Source organism: Nannospalax galili, unplaced genomic scaffold, assembly GCF_000622305.1.
Source record: "Nannospalax galili isolate Female #2095 unplaced genomic scaffold, S.galili_v1.0 scaffold811, whole genome shotgun sequence".
Classification (NCBI taxonomy): domain Eukaryota; kingdom Metazoa; phylum Chordata; class Mammalia; order Rodentia; family Spalacidae; genus Nannospalax; species Nannospalax galili.
Window position 1 is genome coordinate 355115 of NW_008329150.1, and position 8749 is coordinate 363863.

An 8749-nucleotide genomic window follows, 5' to 3' on the forward strand; every position below is an offset into this window, starting at 1 on the left:
TGTGTGTGTGTGTGTGTGTGTGTGTGTGTAGATTAGAGGACAACATCTAGTGTCCTTCCTCAAGAGCTGTCTACCTTGTTCATTTAAAAATATTTGTACTGATTCTTTGAGAATTCTGTAGAGAATTCCGTACAATGTATTTTGATCATATTCATACTCTTCCCCCATGTCCACCTGTGCCTTTCTACCGCTGCCCCTGCCTTCAAATTCTCTTGGATATGAGTCCATCCCCTGGAGCCTGGTCATCTAGTGTCCTTCCTCAAGAGCTGTCTACCTTGTTCATTTAAAAATATTTGTACTGATTCTTTGAGAATTCTGTAGAGAATTCCGTACAATGTATTTTGATCATATTCATACTCTTCCCCCATGTCCACCTGTGCCTTTCTACCGCTGCCCCTGCCTTCAAATTCTCTTGGATATGAGTCCATCCCCTGGAGCCTGGTCAACCTGCCCAGTGTCACACCCTTAAAGGAAACTGACTCTCCTCCCAGCAGCCACCTTGTTTTTTGAGACAGGGTCCCTTGCTGGGAACTGAAGCTTGCTGATTCAGTAGGCTAGCTGGCAGGTGAGTCCCAGAAATCTGTCTCTGCTTCCCCAGTGTTAGCTTCATAAGCAGACACCACTGTGCCTAAGTTTTTACGTGGGAGCTAGGGATCAAACTCAGGTCCTCAGGCTTTCACAGCAGGCACTTTACTGACTGAGACATCTTCCCAACACCTGTTGATATCAACTTTTGGCAAAAGTTTTAAATTTAGGTCCATGCCTAGTGGGTTGGTTGCCCATGAAAAGAGAGCTTCAGTGAGCCCAGTGGAGCCACAGCTGGAGGCCATTAGCAAACTGCTCACTGCTGCTTGGCAGTGTCTTTCTTGAAGGCCCCATGCTATAGCTGACACACAAAAGACATAATTCCTTTGTGTTTATCTTCTTCATGTATCAGCAGGTCTGAGATTTGTCCATGTTGATGGGGGTTTCAATCTCTTCCCTGTTTTTATTTCTGATTAATACAGTTACAGGGATGTAACCCAATTTCTCTACTCCCTTACTGATGGCTATCTGGGCTGCTTCCAGTTGGGCCAATTATGATCCCACTGCTGTGCATGTTCATGTGCCAGTTTGGTGTGGACAGATGCTCCCACTGTCCTGGGTAAATTCCTAGGAGTGGGATTGCTGGATGTCCCAATGGTTCATGTTTATCAGACTACCAAATGGATTTCCAAAGTGGCTATGCCATTCCACTCCCCCCAGCACTGAATGAGAGCCCCCGTTTCTCCATATCCAGCGGGAAGGGATTTAATATGGAATGTGCTTACAAAAGAGTTCGACAGTGTTGTAATATTTTTCTGGAGGAATCTATTTCTATTCGCCCCAGATAGGTCACCAACAACATACCAAAGACATGATTCTGTCCAAGTCCATCTTGGTGAATCAATGAGTTGGGGGGGGGTTACTTATGGGTGCGAAACAGCTGCCTAACTAAAAAGTTCCACTCCAACATAGGTGATGACTTCCCCAAAGCTGCAAGGATAGAGGGCCCCCTCAGTTAACCTTTTTGCCACCTATGTACTCTAGCACCTTTTGAGACTATGTACAACTGGGGTGGGAAAAGTGTGTATGGGGGGAGTAGAGTGTGTGAAGTGGTGGGGGTGAAGGTGTGGGTGGGGGTGTAGATGTGTGAGGGGAGTGCAGTGTCACTGGAATCTCAGGTGGCTGATAACCCTCTCCCCATTCCTGTAAGAGAATGCTAACAGACCCTATCTTGTGATGTCAGAGGTTTGGGGTACAGACACAGGAGATGCAGTTTCCCACTGTCATCCTCAGCAGCATGAGAGCCCCTCTAGACTCTTTTTTTTGTTTTTGTTTTTGTTTTTTGTATTTTTAGCCACAGCTGGCCTGGAACTCTCTATGTAGACCAGGCTGGCCTGGATCTCATCCACCTGCCTCTGTCCCACTATTGCTGGGGTTAAAGATGTGCCATACCCAGCCCTCCTCTATACTTTTAAAAGGATTTCATCTCAGGTCAGACTGGGATTCATGGCTTCAATGTAGAAAAGAATTTCAGGACTAACCAATTTACAAAGTGGAGTTGGAATTTAATAAAGATATTTTAACATAAGCTTAAGCTTTGAGAGTTAAGAGAAAGAGAAAGGGTCTCAGAAGAAAATAAGACACACCCAAGAGCATGGATTTGGGCTTCTCCAAGACAAATTTTCATTAGTTTTTAAAACATAGTTATATAAAGGATTTCAGTGGAGTTTGAAGTTGCTATCTTTAAACGGTTGCTAAGAAACCTGAATGAGACCACAAGGTGGTTGCTGAGGGGCATATGGCAGGGTTACAATTGATAAGATACCCACAGTACAGGAAGGCAGGGTATCTTTACTGTAAACAAAGTTAACAGTCTTATGTTAGGGAGAGGAACCAAGCTGTAAGTCTGGTTCATTGTTACTTTAGCATGAAGTATCTATCAGAAAGGAATATTACTTCTATGTGGGAACCTTTATAGCAAGTGTTCATCAGGCTGGAATTCTGGCTCCTCAGCTGGCTCAAAGTTTTGATCAGACTCTAGAATGAGGGTTTCATGTCCTTTCCATTGTCTCCATAATTTCCCTGTCTTTCTATCCTGCCTCAGTGAGATGGACAGGCCCAAAGAGGACAGAATTCCACAGAAGATGGGTTCCAGCATAAAGCTAAGGTAAGAGACCAGCAAGGGTGTGCCAGACACTCAGCCGTAGGTATTTGGGTTGGAGGTTTATTGTTCTGGGATGTAGCCACCAATGGCTGCAGTACTTGGCAACTACTGTAATCCTCTGCTTCCAGCAGTAGTGAGTGACAGCAGCATGCAATGCCTCCCAGGACCTGAACAGGCCTTGGGTGTCAGGACCCTCGGCTCCTACAGTGGCCAGTGCTACAGTTCTCAAGGCCTCTAGACTCCTGGCCCTCAAGGCCTGGGAGGTCCCTGGAACTTTTATAGCAACTGAAGCTCACGCTTCACATTTTCAGTTCTTCATGCCCTTTCTCATCACCACCATGTCTGTTCCCCACCCCTGGCCACTCTCTGGAACTGGTCAGCTGCCTTCTTGGTTTTACTGCTTCTGCGGTCTCTACCAATACAGCCTGCCTTGCTAATGGTAAAGATGGAAAGTAGGCTAGAGAAAAAATACTCAAGAGGATCCTTTCAATGGGCCTAATGTTGTAACACCAGAGGGCATCACAGTCAGGTATCTATAATAGAGAACCAAATGCCTGTTTATGTAGCCAAAAACAGGGGAGAGGGAATGGCAAGGGTATTTGTACCAATCATGGAATAGCCCTTAATGCAAATGAAGGACTGTGTTTTTGCCAAACAAAGGCTCTCTGCTAGGCCACCAGGCAAATGCTTCCCCTCAGGCCTGGGCAGAAATGGCTGTCAAAGTGTGCCACAACTTGTGACAGCAAGACACAGCTGAAACCACCCTGGCTGGAATAAGACTTTCGCAGTTGGAGTTTGCCCTTCAGCAACCAGCAGCTCTGGTTGTGGAGTAGCCTCCTTGAGGTGTCCAAGGAGGGTCCAAAGCAGCTGGGTTGCCATGAGGGTAACCCATTGGTTGGCTGACAATTCTCCAAAGACAACCATCATGCTTGGGAAGGGTGTAACAGTGTTCCAATCTCATTTCCACTGCTGTGATGAAATAACCTGTCGACAAGCAATTGAGGAAAGAAGGCGTCAAAGAGACTCTCAGTTCTAGGTGACAACTCATCATCACGGGGAAGCTTGCTTAATACTTGTTTAGCTTTCTCTTACACAGGCCAGAGTCTAAAACCAGGGAACGGTGCTGCCCACAATGGGCTAGGTCTTCCGACTTCAATTAACAATTAATAAAATCCCACAGACATGCCCACAAGCCAACCTGATCTAGATAATTTCTCATTAAGGCTTTCTTGCAAGGTGATTCTAGATTGGGTACAGATGACAGTTAAAACTAATTAGTACAGCTACCAATTAGAGAGTCAAATTAACCTGACCCCAACAGCTTATTTAAGAGAAAATAAATACGATTATGCCTTAGATGTAAAATGCCTACCCCCATCATATGTTTAAATACTTGGTCCTCAGTTGGTGTTGCTTTTGGGGGGAGCTTGTGGAACCTTTGTGAGGAGAGGCTAAGTTAGAGGAAGTAGATTCTGGCAGGAAGGCCTTGAGGTTTATAGCCCTGCTCTGTTCCAGCCCAATTTCTCTGCTTCCTGATTCACCATGATGTGAGCAAGCTGTGCTACGGGCTCCTGTCGCCACAGACAGAAGGCAGTCCCACCACCATGCCTTCCCATAAAACTGTGAGCCAAAATAAGTCCTCCTCCCTCAAGTGGCTTCTTGCCAGGCATTGCTCATAGCAAGGGTATATTAAGAACAAGATACAATACACGGCCATCCCACTATTTCTCCAGGTCTGAGTTCTGAGGTCAACACAGGAAAAGATGAGACAGTCATAACTAAGAGCCATTTTTAAGGCTTCAGTTGGGCCCAGGAAAGGCTGGAACTAGGGGAAAAGAGTCCAAACCAGAGTCAGAGAAATGGTGAGAATATGGAAGGGACTTTGGCGGCTCTTGCAGAGGCAGGGGGAGCCACTAGAGGGCACCCGTGCCCAGCCAAATGCTCAGGAAGGAAAGGCTTGCAAGGGGAGACTTTAATCTCCTGATTCTCCAGGAGGTTCGGGGTAGCCCTGGGATGGAGACGCCAGAAGGCTGTGCCTCACTGTAACCCTCAGGTCATCGCATCATTGTTCTTGGGGAGACAGTTCTTGTGGGGCCTGAGGCTCGTTCCTGGGAGCACTCTTCCCAGGCCCCCACTCTGGAGGTGAGAGAGGAAGAACAGAGTGTTGGTTTCCTTGGCTGCTGTAGTAAGAATCAGCCGTTGGTGTCTAAGGTCCTGCTAAAAGACAATTTGCAGAGAAAAAGTAACTGAAATCATGACTCTTAACAGAGCTATGAAAACAACCACATTGTAAGATTTTAGTTTACTTGTTAAACCATGAGGGAACCACACAGATGTTATAACTGGTTAAAGGAAAAGTAATGAAAGCACAGATTTATATGGAGTAAAGGAATTGAATTATAAAACTCAATGCTGTTCTTCCACAAAGGGGAAGAAAAGGGCTTTACCAGACAAGGCAGAGTTAGCATAGCTAGCAGTTATCTATAATTTACAGAGAGGGCAAGATAGTTCAAGGAAAAAGGACCAGCTGAAAGGCCTGTAGAATCCAGTTTCTTATCTTGGGCAAGCAGAGCACTTCTCAGCTTTCGTGGGTCTCAGTTTCCTCATCTGTAAAATGGGGCTACCAACTGATTTCCCTCCTAGGGTTGCTGAAAAAAAAAATGAGCCCCTGGCTGCTTAGAGAGAAGCTTGCTGTGTGTAAGCTGCTGCCTCCCTTTCAATGCTCCTGAATATTCTCACCAGGTTCTGAGTCAGGCATTTTGCTGGTGGGTTGCCTCATTCTACCCTTCTCACATCTTATTATGAAAGAGACTCGGATTAGGGGACCAAACTCACAAAAGTGGTGACACTTTGAGGATGCTCTGAAAACAGACACAAACTGGGATAAAACCCAGAAACTTGAAGAATTAAGTGGGTTGGGTAATGTCCCAATGGGATGGCAAGCACAAAGGTCCTGAGGTACAGGTATGCCCTGCATATGTCACCAGAGTGCAGAGGGAGGCAAGGAATGGGATCAGAGAAGTAACAGGTAAGCAAAATATTATCCGGGCTTTGTAGGTCAAGGAAAGGAGTGGTTGTTATGTTTGCTTTCCAACAGGACCTCCTCCTCTGCCCATCTCCACCTCCTTCACCTCCTTCACGCTGCAGGGCACTGCACAGCTGCGAAATTACCCAGACCAGAGCAGCTCTAAGAAGGGTCTGACAGGCAGGTGACACAGGCGTGGTAAGTCATGGCAACTGGCTGGCAGGAATGTGGCAGGGATGGTTACGAGCCTACAGCAAGCAGACTTGAGCCCATCTAGCACCGCCATAGTTTCTGCCTTGTTCACAGGGTCTGGCGGAAAGGGCCAGTCTGGCTAGACTCTTGCAAGAGGAAGGGAAATGACTTTTTTCACCCACTGGGTAAAACTCAAATGGGTGGTGACAGTGGGCAGGATGGGCAGAGGCTAGCCCCTCTGCATCAATGTCCCTGTGCCTTGTGTGTGGCCCAGTTGTCAGCTCAGAGCACCCCTGTGTGTCAACGCTAGGATCAAGAGAAGACCTCCTGCTGTCAGTTGAGGTCTAATGACGCAGCTCCATGCCACCCTGTTGGCAGGCCAAGGGAATGGGTCTTGTCATCATGGAGACTTAGTTTGAAAAGAGTGACACCTCAAACCAGTTTGGGCAAAAAAAAAAAAAAAGAGACTTATTGGTTTATGTAACAAAATTGTCCTAAGGACAAAAGCAAAGTAGGGAAGGACAAGGGGTCAGGGATGAGGCAGGCGTGTTTTAACGGGGAGGCCACACTGACAAGAGCTTCCGAGCAGAGACCTAAGGAAGGTGAGTTGAATCAGATGATGTCTCAGGCTGAGGAACTGGTGCAAAGGTCCTGAGGTAGAAGAATGGCTGACCTATGTAGCCAGAGTACAGAGGGAGGCAAGGGGCAGATAATGAAATCAGAAGATTAACAAACATTACCAGGACTTTGTAGGGTCAAGGAAAGGAGTAGAAAACTCTTTTAAGAAAATCCTTAAAGTGGTCAAGTTCTTGCAGGCTTTCTGGTTGAGTAGGTTGTGGTATGGGTCAAAAGTGGGGGACAGGGGGATGAAAAAAGGAGCCACCAGCCTGGCCCTCCTCCAGATGAGGAGCCAGAGGGAGGACTGTTGTCTAGCTCCATAACAAGACTGATCAAGGGCCTTACTGTTGGTGATTGCCCTGACACCTGTTAGTCACCTAAAGCTCCCAGATGAGTGGGCTGGGACAGAGTACATTGCCACCTGCCATTGCCCACTGGCCTCTGGGTGGCAGGGCTTTCTCTGTGGCAGCAGTACCTACGCTTGGCCTCAGCTGAGGATCACAACTTCATGAAATAGAACTGGGGTGGGAGTACCACTGCAGGGTCCAGGAAAACCACAAATCTGGAGAGAGAATAGAAGAACCCAGGTAGTGGCTTCATTTTACATATGGAGACAGTGAAGCCGAGTGACAGGGAGTGGGGCACCAAGGCACATAGAAGCCTTAACTGAGACAGAAGGAAAGCTGGGACTTGACAGACTTCCTGGTCACCAAAGCCAGTGTTAATGTTCCTGGCTCAGTTCTGGGGAGACAAAGACCCCAGTGAGCACAGCAGTCCTAGAACCAGGCTCCACCATCTGTTGGGTAGAGGCCTTGACAATGGACCTCACCTCTCTGGTTCTCATATTCCTCATCTGTAAAGGGAAATAGTGATGGAAAGAATCTCTTCTGCCCATAGGACTGTAGTAACAACTGGGAAGATGTGTTGTCTTGAATTTTCATGTTCTTTTTGTTTCTGTGCTGGGATGTGCATATCTGGAGTTAGTTGGTTGAGTAGAAGGGTGGGCCAAGGACTGAGGGCCTGGGGACTTCTTGGCTTTCAGCACCAGGAGCTAGAGGAACTGGGGAACTGTAGCCTGGGGGCTCAGTGTCTGGGGATCCTTTACCTGTCAGTGCCAGGAGCTTGGGGTGGCAGAAGTTTGGGTCCAGTGCTCAGTGTCCAGGGTCAGTGCTGGGAGCTGGAAGGAAACTGTGGTGACAATAAGACAGATGCAGAGAGAGGGTACAAAAGGTGACACTGGTGAGCACGGGGAAGTCTCTCTTCTAGAAGAGCAGCAAAAAAAATGGGAGACCATGGTCAGAATCAACTTTTTCAGAACTCTTGCAATTAAGTAAAGGCTTGTAGCAATTAAGAGATCATTTACTGAAGAAAAGGCTAAGCGGCTGTGGCAATGGCTCAGTCAGTAAAAATGCTTGTTGCGTAGGCATGAGGCCCTGAATTTGAATCCCAGAACCATGTAAAAAGTTGGACTATGTGTTTGTAATCCTAGGGCTTAGGAGGCAGAGGCAGGAGGATTCCTTAGGTTTTCTGGCCAGCCATTCTAGACAATGAGCTCCAGGTTCAAAGAAAGACCCTGTTTAAAAACAAGGTGGACAGCTATGGAAGAAGACACCTAAAATGACCTCTGGCCTTGACATGCACACACCCACAGGTGCACACATATGTATACACACAAAAACATGTACACACATATACATACAAAAGAAAGAAGGTAAATATGAGCTGAAGCAGTGACCTTTGTGGATTCTTACTTGTCCCATTCCCATGGAGACCTACAGCCCACACCAACAGTGAAAAGCAGCCAGACACCACCAGAGGGGACAGATGAGGCAAAGCTCTTTCAGAGCCACACTCCCTAGGAATTGTCATTATGAATCTTGTCTGGTAAGCCCCTGAAAGACTCCACTTGCAAGGCTGTTTTTATTTTACCTGACTCCCAGTTTACCTACTACAGAAGGCCTTTTTCATGCCTTTGTCTCTGTTTGCCTCAGCATTTAGAGGCAATCATGGAACTTTGGGATTACTTTGGTGGCAGATAAAATTTTGAGAGAACAATAAGCTAACTGAAAAAGTTTGAAATGAAGACCTGGATGAAGAGGTACCCACAGGGGCTTGGGAAAGCTCTGACAAGTCACTGGGCATCTACAAGGCTATGTATGTTTGTAGGGTAGTGTCCAGGCCCACAACTATGCACAGGCCCAGAAAAGACCCGAGAGGATCCTACA